Consider the following 22,080-nt stretch of genomic DNA (forward strand, 5'->3'; position numbering starts at 1 on the left):
CTGCACATCTGCTGTGGATGCCATTTTGAAGGTAAAACTGCACCTGTAATACCGAATGCTATTCATCTGAATTTTGCAGCTTCAGGGTTTAATTACTTCGATAACAAAAGTAATTACATTGGGACAACAAAAACAATTTTGGTAAAAGCTCTGATTAGAAACCCAATGGAGAATAGACTCAATTGTCTGAGCAGACCCAACTACCCTTGTGGATAAGGGATCCAAATATGTTCTAATCACATCACAATGGCAGTGCATATTATTTTATATTACAGTATATGATTGAAATGAAACAAGATCCAGCTTTTACTTTTTTGCTCTTCAAGTCAATGGACAGCAATACAACATTCCTAGATCAGATAAATACAGATTATATATTTACGTACGCTGTCCAACACAATGCCTTAATCCCGATATCAAAATTATTCTCCATAATCCCAGTGTGAATAACCAATTTGCCAAATAGTTACTGTGTCTCATTGACCCAAACTGGCAATTTTGATAGGTATTGTGGGCAATTTTCTTGCTGTTAGCTTGAGCCACTAGATGTGAGTTCAGAGTGGCCAATTTCATGCCACTTAAAGCTAGTCAAGAGAGAGACGGAGTTCCTCGCATCACTCTGTGTTGGGTCCAAACCCAGGTCCCAGAGAGAAGTAACTCATGACCGAGCAAGTCCCCTAGGTTTTATAGGAACAAGAGTAGGCCATTCAGCTCCTTAAGCCTACTCCACCATTCAATTAAAGATTCAAAAAGTACAATTTACTCAGAATGGTCCCAGTTCCCACATTTGGGGGCTTGGAGTAGGCTGTCACTTTAATTTTAACAGAATGCAAATTGGGTCAGTCTCTTGGACTTCTGATTGATGTGTGCTGGCCTGTTCACCACACCCTCACCTCCACTTTTGATGCCCTAGTCCTCATTAAAACCTTTACTGTCTCACATCCTGGCTGTTCCCCCAAGTACGGCCTTCATCTCCGCTCCCTTTACTCCAAAGGATCCAGACTCGAATGAATAGGGCAGACAATTTGTTTAGCCACTCACTGCCAGATCTGGCTGAACCATATAAAGTACTATTGGGATCTTCCAAAAACTGGTCACTATTCCAGGATGATCCTGGAATGCAAAGATAACCCCCAGCTTCTCTTCTCTACTGCAAACTGTCTTTTTAAGCCCCTCTCCGCTGTCTCCTCCACCCTCTCCTCCAACAAGGAGTGTGAGGAGCTCATGGATTTCTTTGTTACTAAGATTGAGACCATCTGATCAGCTGCCTCTGCTGTGTTCCTTCCTGCCACTAGCCCACCGGGCCAAACTTCCTTTTGATTTCCCCACTGCCCTAGCCTGAACTCGCATCTTCCTTTGCTTTCTCTCCTATCTCCCCTCATGCCTTCTCCCAGCCTATCTTGTCCAAGAGATTCACTCCAGCTCCTTTGACCCTATTCCGACTAAGCTACTGACTGCCCAAAGTCCCCTCCTGGTCCCCATGTTAACCGATGTTGTTAATGGCTCTATCTCTCTTCAGGTTCTCTCCCCTTCTCCTTCAAATACCGCCATCATTCCTCTCCTCAAAAAAAACCCTTGACCCCACTGTCCTTGCAAACTACCACACTAGCTCCAAACTCCCTTTCCCCTCCAAAGTCCTCAAATGTTCCGTTCCCTCCCAAATCAGTGCCCATTTCTCCTGGAGCTCCATGTTTGAATCTCTCCAATCAGGTTTCAGCCCCTACTGGAGGACCGAAACGGTTCTCATAAAAGTCACAAATGACATCCGATATGACTGTTGCAAAGGTAAGCTATCGCTCCTTATCCTTCTTGACCTATCTGTAGCCTTTGACACAGTTGACCACACCATCCACCTCCAATACTTCTCCACTGATGTCCAGCTGGGTAGGATACTATTTGCTTGGTTTCATTCTGATCTATCGAATCATAGCCGGAGAATCACCTGCAATGGCTGCTTTTCCCACTCCCACTCTGTGACCTCTGCTGTCCCTAAGGATCTATCCTTGACCCCCTAGGCGGCATCATCTGAAAACACAGCATCAGTTTCTACATTGCACACTGACAAAACCCAACTGTATTTCATCACCACCTCTCTCGAACACCACCCTCCTCCTCCAGCTGTCTCTAAATTGTCAGACTGCTTGTCCAACATCCAGTGTTGAATAAGCAGAAATTTTCTCCAGCGGAATATTGAGAAGTCGTTGTCTTCAATCCCAGCCACAACCTCTATTCCCTAGCCATTAACTCCATCCATCTCCCTGGCAACTGTCTGAGCCTGAACCAGACTGATCGCAACCTTGGTGTCATATTTGACCCAAGATGAGCTGCTGGCTACATATCCGTGCCATCACTACGAGCGTCTATTTCCTCCTCTGTAACATCGCCCACATCTACCCCTGCATCAACTCATCTGCTAGAGAAATCCTCACCCATGCCTCTTTACTAGACTTAACTATTTGAACACACTCCTGGCCATCCTCCCACATTCTACCTCCCATTAATTGAGTTTATTCAAAACTTTGCTGTCCATGTCCGAACTCACACCTATCACCCCTGTGCTCACTGACCTACATTGGCTCTTGGTTAAGCAATGCCTTGAGTTAAAATTCTCTTCCTTGTTTTCAAATCAAACCAGCAATGTGGTTAACTCTTACATGCCCTCTGAAATGGCCCAGCAAGCCATTCAGTTGTACCTAACCGCTACAAAGTCTATAAAAAGGAATGAAACCGGACAGACCACCCGGCATGGACATAGGCACCGGAAACGACAACGGCAAACCCAGCCCTGTCGACCCTGCAAAGTCCTCCTTACTAACATCTGGGGGCTTGTGCCAAAGTTGGGAGAGCTGTCCCACAGATTAGTCAAGCAACAGCCTGACATAGTCATACTCATGGAATCATACCTTACAGACAATGTCCCAGACACTGCCATCGCCATCCCCGGGTACGTCCTGTCCGACCGGCAGGACAGACCCAGCAGAGGTGGTGGCACTGTGGTATACAGTAGGGAGGGAGTTGCCCTGGGAGTCCTCAACATCGACTCCGGACCCCATGAAGTCTCATGGTATCAGGTCAAACATGGGCAAGGTAACCTCCTACTGATTACCACCTACCGCCCTCCCTCAGCTGATGACTCAGTACTCCTCCATGTTGAACACAACTTGGAGGAAGCACTGAGGGTGGCAAGGGCACAAAATGTACTCTGGGTGGGGGACTTCAATGTCCATCACCAAGAGTGGCTCGGTAGCACCACTACTGACCAAGCTGGCCGAGTCCTAAAGGACATGGCTGCTAGACTGGGTCTGCGGCAGGTGGTGGGGGAACCAACACGAGGGAAGAACATACTCGACCTCGTCCTCACCAATCTGCCAGCCGCAGATGCATTTGTCCATGACAATATTGGTAGGAGTGACCACCGCATAGTCCTTGTGGAGACGAAGTCCCGCCTTCACATTGAGGATACCGTCCATCGTGTTGTGTGGCACTATCACCGTGCTGAGTGGGATAGATTTCGAACAGATCTAGCAATGCAAAACTGGGCATCAATGAGGCGCTGTGGGCCATCAGCAGCAGCAGAATTATACTCAGCCACAATCTGTAACCTCATGGCCCGGCATATCCCCCACTCTACCATTACCATCAAGCCAGGAGACCAACCCTGAACAGTGAAGGAGGGCATGCCAGGAGCAGCACCAGGCATACATCAAAATGAGGTGTCAACCTGGTGAAGCTACAACCCAGGACTACTTGCATGCCAAACTGCGTAAGCAGCATGCGATAGACAGAGCTAAGCGATCCCATAACCAGCGGATCAGATCTAAGCTCTGCAGTCCTGCCACATCCAGCCGAGAATGGTGGTGGACAATTAAACAACTAACTGGAGGAGGTAGCTCCACAAATATCCCCATCCTCAATGATGAGGGAGCCCAGCACATCAGTGCGAAAGATAAGGCTGAAGCATTTGCAACAATCTTCAGCCAGAAGTGCCGAGTTGATGATCGATCTCGGCCTCCTCCTGAAGTCCCCAGCATCACAGATGCCAGACTTCAGCCAATTCGATTCACTCCACGTGATATCAAGAAACGACTGAAGGCACTGGATACTGCAAAAGCTATGGGCCCTGACAATATTCCGACAATAGTCCTGAAGACCTGTGCTCCAGAACTAGCAGTGCCCCTAGCCAAGCTGTTCCAGTACAGCTACAACACTGGCATCTAATCTGCAATGTGGAAAATTGCCCAGGTATGTCCTGTACACAAAAAGCAGGACAAGTCCAACCCAGCCAATTACTGCCCCATCAGCCTACTGTCAATCATCAGTAAAGTGATGGAAGTTGTTATCAACAGTGCCATCAAGCGGCACTTGCTTAGCAACAACCCGCTCAGTGACGCTCAGTTTGGGTTCCGCCAGGGCCACTCAGCTCCTGATCTCATTACAGCCTTGGTTCAAACATGGACAAAAGAGCTGAACTCAAGAGGTGAGGTGAGAGTGACTGCCCTTGACATCAAGGCAGCATTTGACTGAGTATGGCATCAAGGAGCCCTAGCAAAACTGAGGTCAATGGGAATCAGGGGGAAAAACCTCTGCTGGCTGGAGTCATACCTAGCGCAAAGGAAGATGGTTGTGGTTGTTGGAGGTCAATCATCTGAGCTCCAGGACATCACTGCAGGAGTTCCTCAGGGTAGTGTCCAAGGCCCAACCATCTTCAGCTGCTTCATCAATGACCTTCCTTCAATCATAAGGTCAGAAGTGGGGATGTTCGCTGATGATTGCACGATGTTCAGCACCATTCGTGACTCCTCAGATACTGAAGCAATCCGTGTAGAAATGCAGCAAGACCTGGACAATATCCTGGCTTGGGTTGATAAGTGGCAAGTAACATTCGCGCCACACAAGTGCCAGGCAATGACCATCTCCAACAAGAGAGAATCTAACCATCTCTCCTTGACATTCAACAGCATTACCATCGCTGAATCCCCCACTATCAACATCCTAGGGGCTACCATTGACCAGAAACTAAACTGGAGTAGCCATAAAAATACCGTGGCTACAAGAGCAGGTCTGCGGCGAGTAACTCACCTCCTGACTCCCCAAAGCCTGTCCACCATCTACAAGGCACAAGTCAGGAGTGTGATGGAATACTCTCCACTTGCCTGAATGGGTGCAGCTCCAACAACACTCAAGAAGCTCGACACCATCCAGGACAAAGCAGCCCGCTTGATTGGCACCCCATCTACAAACATTCACTCCCTCCACCACTGACGCACAGTGGCAGCAGTATGTATCATCTACAAGATGCACTGTAGCAATGCACCAAGACTCCTTAGGCAGCACCTTCCAAACCCGCGACCTCTACCAATTAGAAGGACAAGGGCAGCACATACATGGGAACACCACCACCTGCAAGTTCCCCTCCAAGTCACACACCATCCTGATTTGGAGCTATATCGCCGTTCCTTCACTGTCGCTGGGTCAAAATCCTGGAACTCCCTTCCTAACAGCATTGTGGGTGTACCTACACCACATGGACTGCAGCGGTTCAAGAAGGCAGCTCACCACCACCTTCTCAAGGGCAATTAGGGATGGGCAATAAATGCTGGCCTGGCCAGCGACGCCCACATCCCATGAACGAATAAAAAAAAAAATCCCTCCAGGACCTCGTCCATCCCTATCTTTGTAATCTCCTCCAGCCTCACAACCCTCTGAGATATCTGCACTCATTTAATTCTGGCCTCTTGAGCATCCCTGATTTTAATTGCTCCACCTTCGCTGGCGGTACCTTCAGATGCCCTAATCTCTGGAATTCCCTCCCTAAACCTCTCTGCCTCTCTACATCTCCTTCCTCCTTTAAGACACTCCTTAAAACCTAACTCTTTGACCAGGCTTTTGGTCATCTGACCTAATATCTGCTTACTTAGCTCGGTGACAAATTTTGTTTGATATCATTCCTGTGAAGCACCTTGTTACGCTTTACTACATTAAAGGCGCTATTTGAATAGAAGTTGTTGTTGTTATTGTTATTTGAGTGTGGGTGATGAGACAATTCCTGTTTTATCACCAGAAAGTTCTGGTGAAATTGATGCTACTTACATAATTATATCTTGTGACTGTAAACAAACTTTAAAAATCTTTCCTGTTTTTCATGAAGAGAGCACAATCTGAAGAGTTTAAGCTGATCTAAAATTTTCAAAGGAAATTCTGAGTCTATTGATCTGACCTTGTGCAGGCCCAGATCAGATTCCTGGCACGTACGTATGCTCATTGCCTGTATAAAGAAGTGCACGCCCACTAAAGTACCCAGAGCCAAAGGGAATAATGCAAACTAATACCCAGGAGGATTGGCTTTATAATCAGAGCGAATTCTATTGCTGAGAAGGAATCTAATTCTGTTTCATGAGGGATGCTTGGCAATGTATTGAGCTCTATCTCAAGATACACAGGGATCTGAACTTTGATTGAATTTGTCACTTGTAATTTTCATAATGCCACTTTACGAAATTGGCTTAGCTTCAAATCCTCATCAACATTCTGTTAACACTACCCATTGAATACGAAAGGAAATATCAACATTTACCAACAAAAAAACATTTTGATAAATGATTGCTAGGAAAAAAGGAATACCCACTCCAAAAAGACTGTTAGAAAATGTAAGTCTTCATGATCTTTTGTGATTACATTATAAGTATAGCATGAGGTGCCTTCTTCATCAAGTCCCATCCACACTTAATCAAGGCTGTAAGCGCTCTCATAATGACTACAAGACAGGTCTCTTTTCAAAACATCTTTCATCTCAGCTCTCACTAGAGCAGATAGCTTCAACAAAGGCCTGGTGACCGCATTCCTACAATTGCTCCAATTTCACCAGTTCTCACTATCTTTTGCGTGAGATGTTAAACGGAGTCCCCGACTGGCCTCTTTTGTGTTCCCAAATGATCCCTTGGCATAATGTCAAAGAAGAGTGGGGGCTTTCTCCCCAATGTCATGGTCAATATTTATCCCTCAACCAGTACCTGAATCAGGTGTTCTGGTCATTATCTCATTGCTGTTTGTGGAACCATGCTGTGCACAAATTGACTGCTGCAGTTTCCGCTTTCCAACAGTGACTATAGTTCAAAAATACCTTATTGGCTGTAAAGCACTTTAGGATGTCCTGAAGACATGAAAGGCGCTATTTAAATACAAATTCTACATTTCTTTAATTTGCTTCTGACTTCCGGTTTGATAATTGAGTGCTTTTGTTGCTTTTGTGCAGTGATACATATCAGTAGGAAGAATGAGGAGGCGCAATATAAGCTAATTGGTACAATTTAAAGAGGATAAAGGAACTGGAGGTGTATGTACACAAATTTTTGATGGTGACAGAACAAGTTGAGAAGGATGTTAAAAAATCCTATCAGATCCTTGGCTTTGTAAACAGGCATAGAGTACAAAGGCAAGAAAAGTATACCAAACCTTTATAAATCATGGATTATGCCCCAGGTGGAGCATTCTGGTCAGTTCTGGGCACCAGACTTTAGGAAGGATATCAAGACCTTAGAGAAGGTACAGAGGACATTGACAAGTATGATGTCAGTGATCAGAGCTTCAGGTATGTTGAGAAATTGGAGATGCTGGAACTGTTCTCCTTAGAGCAATGAAGGGTGATTTGTTAGAAGTGTTCAAAACAATGAAGAATTTTGAAAGGGTAAATAGGGTGAAACTGTTCCCCGGCAGGATGGTCAGTAGCTAGAGGACACAAATTTAACATATTTGGGAAAAGAACCAGACGAGAGATGAGGAGTTTTTTAATACAGTGAGTTGTTATGATCTGGAATGCACTGCCTGAAATTTGCAGGGCTATTGTCATGGAAGTATTTATTTTTCTCTGTTTAAAAACTAAAGGGGGTCTGTGTGCCTTTAAGACTGAGAGAAGTTTTTTAATATTCTCTGGGACCAATGTGCAAGCTGCAAGTCTATTTCCTAAGCAACAGCAAGAGAGAGAGGTCACATGCCATTTTGTATTGGTTTAACTGTGTGTAAAGACTGGCGAGAACCAGTTTGTTCTGACAGACCAGTGAAGCGTGCTCTTTTCAAAGGAAGCATTTGTCTCTCCCAGCAGAAAATCTACACTGGCCTACAGGCTGTGTTTCGTCTAAAGAGGAAAAGACCCTTAGAAAGGAAAATTTGCATTATTGGAGATAGAAAATTCCTTTTCACTCCCATCTCTAAGAAGTGTCTGCCTCAGGAGTGACTTTCTGTTGTCTTTTGTGTTGCTGGGAGTTCTAGAAACTCAAAAGGTTTCTACTAATAGACTGCTAATTCAAAATCTAACTAGACCTCTTGTTATACTCCTTGTTGAAAGATCTCTGTGATGCCTACTGCGGCCAAAGTACTGTGAATGCCTATCCATTATAGACTCATCAAACTCGTCAGGAGACTTCGAGTGGTATCTGACTATTTGATTCTGGGACACCTCATCAAATTGGAAACGTAACCCACAAAGACTTACAACCCAGTTGTTTTATTATTCCTGAGAAACAGCTCTAATTTAAAACATCATTTTAGAACTGGTTAACCATTGGGTTTTGAATGTATGTGTGTGTGTATGAGAGTTAGGAGGAATAAGTAGTTCTAAAGTCTTTTCAGACATAGATTTATCTCAGTATTGTTTAAGATTTAGTTTAATAATAAATAGTTAATTTGTTTGGTGTGTTTCATTCTGGACGTTAATAAAATGTTTAATTTGGCTAATTTCTGGTAGGTGGGAAACTTTAATAATATGCTGTGACCTGTGGAAAGGTGGTATTGAATTGACAGTGCATTACTCTCACCTCTGTCATAACACTATTGAAATTAGGCAGGGAAGTGAGACTGATTGTACAGCTCTTTCAAAGGGCTAGCAGGAGCCAAATGGCTTCCTTCTGTGTTGCATCATTTCATGATTCTAAAATTCTAAGAGGCCAGAATTGAAGGAGAACAGAGATTGCAAAACATTCAATTAGGCCAGAGTCCCATTTTCAGGATAAACATATATTATAGCCTTGGCTGTAGAGATTACTAAAACTCTGGAAATTTCCTCATGAAATATATTGTTCACTAGAAATTACTGTTGGTGAAAATGGCAGGTACACATTTAATGGGTTTGTGCCATGCTTCACTATCTGCTATTTTAACACAGGGTCAACCCAATTAAAGTCATATTTCTGTAGTCTTTCATAAATGTTTACCAACTCTACATGTCTAACTGGCACTTACTATAAATGTACCCCCTAATCTGACAGCACTTTTCACTTACAAAATCAGTCCTTGTCGTGCCAATGTGTCCAGGAACTTCTCTTATATCATTCATTTTATTAATATTTCACCTCTCACAGTCTATGGATGAAGAATCAGATTGTTTTGGAAGGTTATGGCCCAGAATTAGCCTCAGAAAATGTGGGAGGCATATCCAGAAAAAAGGGAGCTTAAACTTATATTAGAGTTGGGTCATTTAGGAATGAAATCAGAAAATACTTTTTCGTACAAAGTTGAGTAAATCTGGAACTCATACCCCCAAAGGGCTGAGGATGCTGAAATGTTCCAGACTGAGATTGATAGATTATTGTTGGGTAAAGGTATTCAGGGACACTGACCTCCATCCCTACCTGTACCTATCCACTTCAGTTAACCTGTCTGTCTGAAGTCCTGTTCACTTTTCAAAAAACTGGGGTGTAGAATATTGCATTTCTGATGAAAGGTAATTGCCCTGAAACATTAACTCCATTTCTTTCTCTACAGTTGCTGCCAGTCACTGCTGAGTATTTCCTGCATTATCTGTTTGGTCCGTAGCCCTGCATATTATGGCACTTGAGGTGCATATCCAGACTCCTTTTAAATGAGTTGAGGGTCTCTGCCTCAACTACTCTTTCAGGCAGTGAGTTGCAGATGCCCACCACCCTCTGGGTGAAAAGATTTTTCCTCATCTCCCCTCTAATTGTTCTCCCAATCACTTTAAATCTATGCCCCCTAGTCACTGACTTCTCTGCTAAGGTGAATAGATCTTTCACCTCCACTATATCCAGGCACCCTCAAAATTTTGTGCATTTCAATCAGATCCCCTCAGCCTTCTCTGTTCCAAGGAGAACAACCCCAGCCTATCCAATCTTTCCTCATAGCTGCATTTTTCTAGTCCTGGCAACATCCTCGTAAATCTCCGCTGTACCCGTTCCAGTGCAATTACATCCTTTCTGTAATGAGGTGACCAGAACTGCACACAAGTTGTAGCCTAACCAATGAGTTATACAGTTCCAGCATAACCTCCCTGCTCTTATGAGATTAGATTAGATTAGAGATACAGCACTGAAACAGGCCCTTCGGCCCACCGAGTCTGTGCCGAACATCAACCACCCATTTATACTAATCCTACACTAATCCCATATTTCCCTACCACCTACCTATACTAGTGACAATTTATAATGGCCAATTTACCTATCAACCTGCAAGTCTTTTGGCTTGTGGGAGGAAACCGGAGCACCCGGAGAAAACCCACGCAGACACAGGGAGAACTTGCAAACTCCACACAGGCAGTACCCGGAATCGAACCCGGGTCCCTGGAGCTGTGAGGCTGCGGTGCTAACCACTGCGCCACTGTGTATCCTATACCTCTGCACTTCTCAGTATTTTCCCATTAATCATGTATTCCTTTGCCTTGTTTGACCTTCCCAAATGCATCACTTTACACTTCTCCGGATTAAATTCTGTTTGCCACTTTTCTGCCCATCTGATCAGACCATCAATATCTTCCTGCAGCCTACAGCTATCCTCCTCGCTATCCACCACACGGCCAATCTTTATGAAGTCTGCAAACTTCTTGATCATGCCCCTACATTTACATCCAAATCGTTAATATATACCACAAAAAGCAGGGGACCCATTACTGAGCCCTGCGGAATGCCACTGGAAACAGCCCTCCAGTCACTAAATCACCCATCAGCAATTACCCTTCGTTTCCTGCAACTGGGCCAATTTTGTATCCATCTTGCTGCATCCCATGGGATTTTATTTTTTAACCAGTCTGTCATGTGGGACTTTGTCAAAAGCCTTGCTAAAATCCATATAGACTACATCAACTGCACTACCCTCATCTATCTTCCTTGTTACTTCTACAAGGAGGCTCAAAGTTATACACACCATGCTACAGAATGATTTTGTTTCTACTCCACAATCCCAATGAGCTTGGAATCAGTCACCAGTAGATACTACAGTGCCAAAACAACAACAATCCTGCACTGCTTTGGAATTTAATCTGTCTTCCGGGAATATATGGGGATGAAGAATCAATCAGTAGCCAATCACGTTATTCAGCCATGTGCAATCCTGACTGGAGAGCTCCTCCTCTTATTGTTCATCTTCACTGTCAGGATAAGAACATTGCTGGCAAGGCCAGCTATTATCGTTCATGCCGAATTGCCCTTGAGAAGGAGGTGAGGGGGGCTTTTTTTTTTGGAAGGAGGTGGTGGGCCTACTTTTTAAATCACTGCAGCCCAGCAACATTGGAGGAACATTGAAGTCAGGATGGTGTGTGACTTGGAGGGGAACTTGCAGGTCATGGTGTTCCCATGCATACCCTTGTACTTCTAGCTGGTAGAGGTTGCAGGTTTGGAAGGTGCTGTCAAAGGAACCTTGACAAGTTGCTGCAGTGCATCTTGTAGTTGATACACATTGCTGCCACTATGCGCCAGTGGTGGAAGGAGTGAATGTTTAAGGGGGTGGATGGGGTCCTGATCAAGCATGCTGCTTTGTCCTGGATGGTGTTGATCTTCTTGACTGTAGTTGGAGCTGCACTCATCTAGGCTGGTGGAGAGTGTTCCATCACACTCCTGACTTGTGTCTTGCAGGTAGTGGACAGACTTTGGAGAGTCAGGAGGTGAATGATTAACCTTCATTTATCTGACTTCTGTTATTTGGAGACACATCCCATTTCCAGCATTATTGTTCAATATTCAATTCTGTTTGCAATTCATCATCTAGTGGCTAAGTCTCGGGAGATGCTTCCTAGAAACACAGAAATATAGAAAATTCATGGCTTAGAAGGAGGCCATTCAGCCCATTGTATAGGTGCTAGCCACAAAATAGCGATCCAGTCCCACTTTCAAGCTTTTGGTCTGTAGCCCTGTAGGTTATAGCATTTCAAGATTTTTTTTTAATGTGATCAGGATTTCTGTCTCTACCACTCTTCAGGCAGTGAGTTGCAGACTCCCATCACCCTTGAATGAAAAAATATTATGCCTCAACTCCCCTCTAGTCCTTCTGCCAATTACTTTAAATCTATGCCCCCCGTTATTGACCACTCTGCTAAGTGAAATAGGTTCTTCCTATCCATTCTATCTAGGCCCCTCATAAATTTGTACACTTAAATCACTACTCAGCCTCCTCTGTTCCAAAGAAAACAACCCCAGCCTATCTAATCTTTCCTCATAGCTAAAATTCTCTATTCCTGGCAACATTCTCAAAAATCTCCTCCGTACCCTCTGTAGTGCGATCACATCCTTCCTCTACAAGGTGCTCTATCTGTGGCCCAACTAGTGTCTTACACAGTTCTAGCATATGTTAGGACCAAGGCGGAGTAATGTACTGTTAATTCAGTCCCACTACTCCACAGGGGTCACAGCATATTAGTAAAGTTTCCCACCTACCAGAAAAATAGCCAAAGTAATCACTTTAATTATCCCCAGAATAAGGCACACCAAACCAGGTTTCTTTAAACAACAACAAAATTAACTATTTATTAATAAACCAAGTTTTAAATGATAATGAAATGAATCCATCTGTATGAAAAGATTTTATAACTCCTTAATATTCCTAACCTTCATGCATACACATACATTCAATTACCAACAGTTAACCAGGAAAAATGTAAATATTGACTTTACAGTAGTTTCTTACAAATAAGAAAATAACTGGGAGCATTTTCCTGGATCAGTGAGGTGTCCCAGAGTCGAATAGTCAGATGTCACCCAATTTCTGTCCAGTAAAATTAATGAACAGCCTATGGTGGGTAAGCGATTAAGGTAGTTCATCTGCAGCAGGCGTCACACAGATCTTTCAGCAACAGGTTGTAGCAACAGGTCTATTTAAATTTTAAAGCAGCAGTCCAACAGGAGAAACTTTCTGGAAATTTCAGGAACTTCTAAAAATACAAAAGGCCACAGGACTCTCTCTTGAGGCAGAGAATTTCCAGAGACTGGAGACAATAAAAAAATATGCTACCTTCAACAATGCAGGCTTCCTCTCAGCAAAGGAGTGTTTCTCCACAGAATGTAGCAACTCCTCTTTTTTCTGGGTCTTTTCCTCTCTCCTCAGGCAGGTCAAAACTTCACCTTAAATGTAACACTTTTCCCCTTGAAATGCAAAGCTCATTTTTCAGAAACAATAGGTCTTTTTCTCTGGTCTGTCAGCAAATCACAGCTCCAGCCACTGCTAGCTGTTCTGTTTCCCTCTGCAGAATTGAAACTAAAGTCTTTCCACAGATGTCATAAGACTGTCATAAAATCTTCCTGTTGCTTGGATACAAATTGCCTTGCAGCCTGCACTCCAAACATCAAATATCAACATTCAGTCACTGTTCACAGATATTTTTTCAGTCTTAAAGGCACACAGACGTCCTAGCTTTTTAATAAAAAAACTCTCATGACATCTCTGCCCTTGATGAACTGAAATGCTATTCTTGAATGTGTTTCATTACATTGTAAACCAAAATTTGAAAAAAAAATATTTTAAACATATTTTCGCATTCATGCCCTCATTCACTCCACTAATAGTTAACACAATTTTTCTTTGTACCATTGGTAATCATGTAACTCAACACAATTAAACTCGTGACAAAGCATAGGCGAGACCTTTTTTTTCCCCCTGAAATGTGTACAATTTTCAAGTGATAAGGCTGTAACAAAAACTCCATCCAAATATTCGAGCATTTTGGTTTTTAAATTTTTCCACAAACATTAATGGATTATGGTCAGTATATATTATTGTTTCGTTGTAGTCTTAGTGGACGTATACTTCAAAATGTTTAACAGCCAGCAAAAGTCCTAATGTTATTTTTTCTATGTTGGAATATTTCTTTTGGTGGCGGTTCAATTTTTTGAGAAGTACCCTACTGGTTTTTCCATGCCCGATTCGTCATCCTGCAATAAGACTGCACCAACCCCCAGCTCACTAACATCAATCACTACCTTGAAGAGTTTAGCAAAATTTGAAGCAGCCAACTCTGGTTCATTAATCAAAATTGCTTTTAGCTTTTCAAAAGTTGCCTGGCATTCACCTGACCATACCATTTTGATTTTCTTTCTCTGTAGCCAATCTCTAGTAAACTTTCTGTAGAAACCACACTTCCCCAAAAACCTCATGATTTCATGTTCAGTCTATGAGATAGGGAACTCCACTAAGGCTTGCAATTCTTGGCAATACTTGTTTTTGACCTGCTATATGTCCAATGTACTCTTGCTTTTCCAAATTTGTTTTTTGCTAGATTTACCACTAAATCAGCAGCTTGTAACTTTTCAAACAGAGTTTCTAGCTGTTTTACATGTTCTTTCCAAGTGTTACTGTATATTATTACATCATCAAGATACACTACACAGTTGGTAACACTGGCTACCACCTGATTCATTAGTCTCTGAAAAGTTGCTGGGACATTTTTTAGTCTGAATGGCATCACTCGGCATTGATAAACACTGTCTGGTGTGACAAAAGCTGATATTTCTTTAGCTCGAGGAGTCAAAGTAACTTTCCAGTATCCCTTTAACAAATCTGTCTTTGTAAGAAACATAGCACTGCCCATTCTATCAATACAGTCTTCTAAGTGAGGAGTTGGGTAGGTGTCTACCATCGTTACTGCACTGACTTTTCTGTAGGCCATGCAAAGTCGAGTTGACCCATCAGGTTTAGGCATTAAGACGATTGATGAACTCCAGCTGCTTTGACTAGGTTCAATTAGGTTGTTTTCCGACATGTATTGAATTTCTGCTTTGACTTGGGCCTGTTTGTCTGGACTTAAGCAGTAAGGATGTTGTTTTAAAGGAATGGATTCCCCTATATCCACATCATGTGTGGCTAAGATTGTACATCCTGGCTTATTCCCTACAGTCTCTTCTAAATGTTGTGAGAAGCCTTGTTAGGACTTCATGTTGTCTTGCATATAAGTACAAAAGCATGTTGTCTAATTTTCCTAGCCATTATGTATTCGCTTACCAGATAGTAGGAAGTTCAATCTGAGAGTTGTGTAGGCCTCCTTCTGCCTCATCCTGCCTATTCTTTTCCTTCTCAACAGTCCCTATTACCTGACATACCTGTACTGGCTTATCTTCCTCCCTGCGATAATATTGCTTTAACATATTGATACGGCACAACTGATTCTTTTTCCAGCGATCGGGGTGTCAATCAAGTAATTTACCTTACCCACTCTTTTGATCACTTCATATGGACCACTGAACCGTGCTTTTAATGGTTCACCCTGTAAAGGTAACAATACTAATACTTCATTCCCTGATTGAAACTTTTGGGTCTTTTCATTCTTGTCTGCCCATTTTTTCATATTTGCTTGGGATGCTTTAAGGTGTTCCTGAGCCACATCGCAAGCTTTCGTGAGCCTTTCCCAGAACACAGATACATATTCTAGTAACGAAGATTCATTCCTCTGTTCTAAGAATCTATCTTTGACAACCCGAGAATCATGGCCTACAGCACTTACCATCTGGGAGAGCAGCGGAGAGGAGTCCAGGCGCGCTGGAGTTTGAAAACAAAGTGACATCACAGGAAAGCTGCAAGGTGATTGTTTGGTGAGTAACTGCTGTTAGAGAGTATCGGTAAATAGTTGGGTTAGTGCACTACTGTTAGGGTGTGTGTGTAAATAGTGTAATAATAAGGAACAAGTGAGTAGCTGGTAGGTTTTTTTTGAGTAAGGTTTATTTTAACTAGTGAACTGTATTGATTTTTATGAGGATTTATCAGTACTAGTAAGGTTTTATTGATAATTCTAAGCTGTTTTAGTATTGGTAAGGTTTTTTTAGCAGTAGCAAAGGGTCAATTAATAAATAAAGTTATGGCAAGTTTGCATCAACCTACAGAATACACCTCAATTGAAGCAGCTTAAGCTCCGGGTTTTGGAGCTTGAACGGCAGCTGGCGACACTGCGGTCCATTCGTGAGGATGAGAGCTATGTGGATAGCATGTTTATAGATGTGGTCACCCCACAGCTTAAGAGTATGCAGGGGAAGAGGGAATGGGTGACCACCAGGCAGTCAAAAAGAATCAGGCAGGTAGTGCAGGAGACCCCTGAGTGCATCTCACTCCAACAGGTATTTAGTTCTGAATGCGGAAGAAAGTGATGCTTCACCTGGGGAGTGCAGCCAGAGCCAAGTACATGGCACCACGGGTGGCTCAGCTGCACAGGGGGTACAGGGAATACTGGAAGAGCCATAGTGATAGGTGATTCAATAGTCAAGGGAACAGACAGGCGTTTCTGTGGCCTCAGATGTGAATCTAGGATGGTGTGTTGCTCCCTGGTGTCAGGGTCAAGGATGTCACTGAGCGGCTGCAGGGCACCCTGAAGGGGAAGGGTGAACAGCCAGCAGTCGTGGTCCACATTGGAACCAACAACATAGATAGAGAGAGTGATGGGGTCTTCCAGTCAGAATTTAGGGAGCGAGGGAAGAAATTAGCAAGCAGGACCTCAAAAGTTGTACTCTCTGGATTACTCCAAATGCTACATGCAAGTGAGTATAGAAATAGAAGGATAAGATTGATGAATGCGTGGCTAGAAAGATGGTGCAGGAGGGAGGGCTTCAGATTCCTTGGACATTGGGACTGTTTCTGGGTGAGATGGGACCTGTACAGGCCGGACGGGTTGCACCTGAACAGAGACGGGACTGAGTTCCTCACGGGACGTTTTGCTTGTACTGTTGGGGTGGATTTAAACTAGTATGGCAGGGGGATGGGGACCTGAGGGTAGACTTAATTGGGACAAAATCAGAAATGAAAATGGAAGGCAGAAAATTAATAGATGAGTCCGGAAGACAGAGGAAACAAAGGTTAGAAAATAAAAAAAAGAGTTTGGCAGTGCTCAAGGGTATCTATTTCAATGCAAGGAGTATAGCAAATAAAGCAATTGAGCTGAGGGCACAGATAGACACATGGCAGTATGATATCATAGCTATTACAGAAACATGGCTTAAGGAGGGACAGGAATGGCAGCTCAAAGTTCCTGGTTACAGGACTTTCAGACGCGATAGGGAGGGGGATAAGAAAGGAGCGGGAGTGGCAATTTTGGTCAAGGAAACTATTAAAGCTGTGAGGAGGGATGATTTTGGAAGATTCATCAAATGAGGCCGTATAGATTGATCTAAAGAACAAAAAAGGGGCAATCACACTGCTGGGAGTGTACTATAGACCCCCAAACAGTCAGAGGGAGATAGAAGAGCAGATATGTAGGAAAATCTCTGAGAAGTGCAAGAACAATAGGGCAGCAATAGTAGGGGATTTTAACTACCCCAATATTAACTGGGATAGTTTTAGTGTGAAAGGAATTGAGGGAGCAGAATTCTTGAGGTGCATTCAGGATAACTTCTTTGCCCAGTATGTAGTAAGTCCAACAAGAAAGGGCGTAGTTTTAGACTTAGTTTTTGGAAATGAAGATGGGCAGGTGGTAAGGGTGGCAGTGGGAGAGCATTTTGGTGGTAGTGATCATAATTCAGTTAGTTTTGACATAATTATGGAAAAGGACAGAAATAGAACACGAGATAGAGTTCTCAATTGGGGCAAGGCCAACTTTAATAAATTGAGGAGTGATTTAGCGAAAGTAGATTGGAAACAACTACTTGAAGATAAATCAGTGTCAGAGCAGTGGGAGGCATTCAAAGGGGAGATTCAAGGGGTTCAGAGCAAACATGTTCCCACAAAGAAAAAGGGTGAGATGGCCAAATCTAGAACCCCGTGGATGTCAAGGAGCCTACAGGGTAAGATAAGGCAGAAAAGGAAAGCTTATGTCCGACAGCAAGAACGCAATGCTACAGAAAGCCGAGAGGAGTGTGGAAAGTGGAGGAGTAAAATCAAAAAGGAAATTAAGAAAGCAAAGAAAGGGCATGAAAAAATATTGGCAAGCAAAATCAGGTGAACCCAAAGATGTTTTATCAATACATTAAAAGCAAGAGGATAACTAAGGAGAGAGTAGGGCCCATAAAAGACCAAAAAAAGGTAACCTATGTGTAGGGGCGGAAGATGTTGTTATTGTTCTTAATGAATACTTTGCGTCTGTCTTCACAAAAGAGGAGGATGTTGCAGATATTGTAGTTAAGGAGGAAGAGTGTGAAGTATTGGATATGATAAACATAGGGAGAGAGGAATTAGTGGGATTAGCATCCTTGAAAGTTGATAAACCACCAGGGTCAAATAAAAGAAGCAAGAGAGGAAATAGCAGAGGGTCTGACCATCATTTTCCAGTCCTCACTGGATACAGGTGTTGCGCCCGCGGATCGGAGAATTGTTAACATTGTACCTCTGTTTAAAAAGGGAGCGAAGGATAAACCGAATAATTACAGGCCAGTCAGTCTAACCTCAGTAGTGGGCAAATTATTGGAATCTATTCTGAGAGTCAGGATAAACTGTCACTTAGAAAAACACAGGTTAATCAAGGATAGTCAGCATGGATTTGTTCAGGGAAGATCTTGTTTGACCAACTTGATCGAATTTTTTGAAGATGTAACAAGGAAGATAGATGTGGGTAGTGCAGCTGATGTGGTCTACGTGGATTTTAGCAAGGTTTTTGACAAGGTCCCACAGGGCAGACTGGTTAAAAAAGTAAAATCCCATGAGATCAGGGAAATGTAGCAAGGTGGATACAAAATTGGCTCAGTGGCAGGAAACAAATGATAATTGTTGACAGCTGTTTTAACGACTGGAGGGCTCAGTACTGGGTGCCCTGTTTTTTGTGGTATATATTTATGATTTGGTCATAAATGTATGGGGCATGATCAAAAAGTTTGCTGACGACACAAAGATTGGCCGTGTTGTAGATAGCGAGGAGGTTAGTTGTCGGCTGCAGGAAGATATTGATGGTCTGGTCAGATGGGCAGAAAAGTGGCAAATGGAATTCAACCTGGAGAAGTGTGAGGTGATGCATTTGGGAGGTGAAACAAGGCAAAGGAGTACATGATTAATGGGAAACTACTGAGAAGTGTAGAGGAAGTGAGGGACCTTGGAGTGAATGTCCACAGATCCCTGAAGGTAGCAGGACAGGTCAATAAGGTGGTTAAGAAGGCACATGGAATCCTTTCCTTTATTAGCAGAGGTATAGAATATAAGAGCAGGGAGGTTATGCTGGAATTGTATAATGCATTGGTTAGGTCACAACTTGAGTACTGTGTGAGTTCTGGTCACCTCATTAAAGAAAGGATAAAATTCCACTAGAGAGGGTACAGAGGTAATTTACGAGGATTTTGCCAGGACTGGAAAATGCAGCTATGAGGAAAGATTGGATAGGCTGGGGTTGTTCTCCTTGGAACAGAGAAGGCTGAGGGGAGATCTGATTAAAATGTACAAAATTTTGAGGGGCCTGGATAAAGTGGAGGTGAAGGGTGTATTCACCTTAGCAGAGAGGTCAGTGACTAGGGGGCATAGATTTAAAGTGATTGGTAGAAAAATTAGAGCGGAGATGCGGATAAACTTTTTCACCCAGAGGGTGGTGGGTGTCTAGAACTCACTGCCTGAAAGGGTAGTTGAGGCAGAAACCCTCAACTCATTCAAAAGAATCTGGATATGCACCTCAAGTGCCGTAATCTGCAGGGCTACGGACCAAATGCTGGAAGGTGGGATTAGAATAGGTGGATCTTTTTTTGGCCAGCACAGATCAATGGGCGAAGTGGCCTCTTTCTGTGCCTTAAACTTTAGAATTAGAACATTACAGCGCAGTACAGGCCCTTCGGCCCTCGATGTTGCGCCGACCTGTGATTCCATTATTATATAAGTTATAGAGGACCTCTTACTTCATGCCCATAAATCAATTCGAAAGGACTGAAACCTATAGACTCATTCGGTGAATCTCTGATAGCACATAAAAGAAAGTTTAGCCCTTTATCCCAATCATGCAGATATTTCTGACAGTATTCTTGAATCGTTGTTTTGAGAGTTTGATGGTGCCTCTCTAAAGCTCCCAGGGTCTGTGTGTGATATGCTGAAGATTTCAACTCTCTGATACCCAAATTGCCCATGACTTCTTGAAATATTTTAGACATGAAATTAGAATCTTTATCCGATTGAACTTCAAGTGGTAATCCATATCTCGTAAAGAATTGTGTTAACTTCTCTACTACTACTTCAGCAGTAAGTATAAGGAATAGCCTTAAAGGAGTAGCCATATTCTTGATAGTAAGTACATATTGATGTCCTGCTTTTGTTTTTGGCAAGGGTCCTACACTGTCTACTAATACCCTACTAGATTGTTCCTCAATAACTGGTACGGGAATTAGTGGTGCCGGTTTGTTAGTAGGTTGTAGTTTTACCATCATTTGGCATGTATGGCATGTCCTACAAAATTGCTTCACCTCCTTGACAAAGCTTTTGATCACCTCCTAATATCTCTTTATGTAGCTTGGTGTCAAATTTTGTTTGATGATTGCTCCGGTGAAATGGTCTGGGACGTTTTAGTACATTAAAAGTGCTATCAAGACACAAGTTGTTGCTGTTGTTGTTCCACCAGTGTTGAGCCTGGAGATTCTTGCTGAGCCAGATGTGAGTGTTGGTGTGCTCCAAGCTTCTCTGTATCGTGACACAAGTACCCACCCGCAGTGAACCAGCTCAGTGCCTTTATAATGGGCTGGATTTGGAGGGATTTTAAACCTGCTGCCTTGACATAAAAATGCATCATCTGCCCATTATAGAAACCACTTAATTACGGTTGGTTTCAATGGAAATGAAATTGGACAGTTTCTCCAAGAGGTGGCCAATCTCCTGCAACAAATCTTACAAATTACACTAAAACTCTAACCCATTGTGTCTGATGATGATGCAAAATAAAATGGTTAGTAATCCCTGCTAACTACACATTCTGCCGATAGACATTTTACTTGATCCAGGTGAGCATGTAAACCAGAAACCACTCCGTTATTGTAGCGAATCTAATTGTAACTGTTGTCAGAGATCTCCGCTCTTTGTTTCCCACTCTTTAGCCATTTTATGTATACCTTTTCTAAATAAAACGGTGTTCCCTTTAAGAAGTTTCAATCTCCTGTGGGGAACTTTATTCAGGGCTTACTGAAAGCTCATATTAAAACATCCATCAGATTAGGTTTATCCATCAGTTCCATTGCACCTTCAAAGAATTCCAGTAAATTAAAGCTTGATGTGCCTTTGATGTTAGCATGAATATTCAAATGAGAAACATATTCAAATGGTAATTCATTCCTTTGATCAGAACTAGCACAGAACAAGCTTTCAGCTCGGTGCCAAGTTCAATGTAGTTCCAAGGTTCTGGTGATGGTGTAATCCACAAATTCACAGTTTAAAGTTTATTGATTCAACACCGTCCCTGTAATTACAGCCTGCAACACACTGATGGCCCATTGTCATTTCTCATTATTGATACTAGCCATAGACCAATCAGCAAAATGTAGCTGCGAGATCATCACTCACCGACTATGTATCGAAGATATCCACTCATGCATTATAATAACTTGATGTTTGTTTTTTATTTCAGTTCAGGGATGATAGAGACAAGAACAGATGAAGGAGGCTATTCATCTCAGCTCTCCATGGAAAGCTACAGACCCTCCATCTCAACAGCTGGGCCTCTTTTTTCACACTTACACAAACACACACAAACAGATACACTCACAAACTCCACCTCAGCCTAGTTTTGGACCGCAGCCGAATTCCACGGGAGGCAGCCAATTAACAGCTCACCGTCAGGGTCCCCATCGCTTTAAGGATGGGGATCCCGCCTCCAAGAGCTACCAGCCAATCAGAGGGTGGCAGCTCAGTAGTACCGGTAGAACCACTTGGAACGGTGGCCACTACTGGTACCGCAGAAGGCCCAGGACGAGGACCAATTCTGGAGCCCCAGACCCCAGG

The sequence above is a fragment of the Heterodontus francisci genome, chromosome 11 (genome assembly GCF_036365525.1).
Source record: "Heterodontus francisci isolate sHetFra1 chromosome 11, sHetFra1.hap1, whole genome shotgun sequence".
In the NCBI taxonomy this organism is placed as follows: domain Eukaryota; kingdom Metazoa; phylum Chordata; class Chondrichthyes; order Heterodontiformes; family Heterodontidae; genus Heterodontus; species Heterodontus francisci.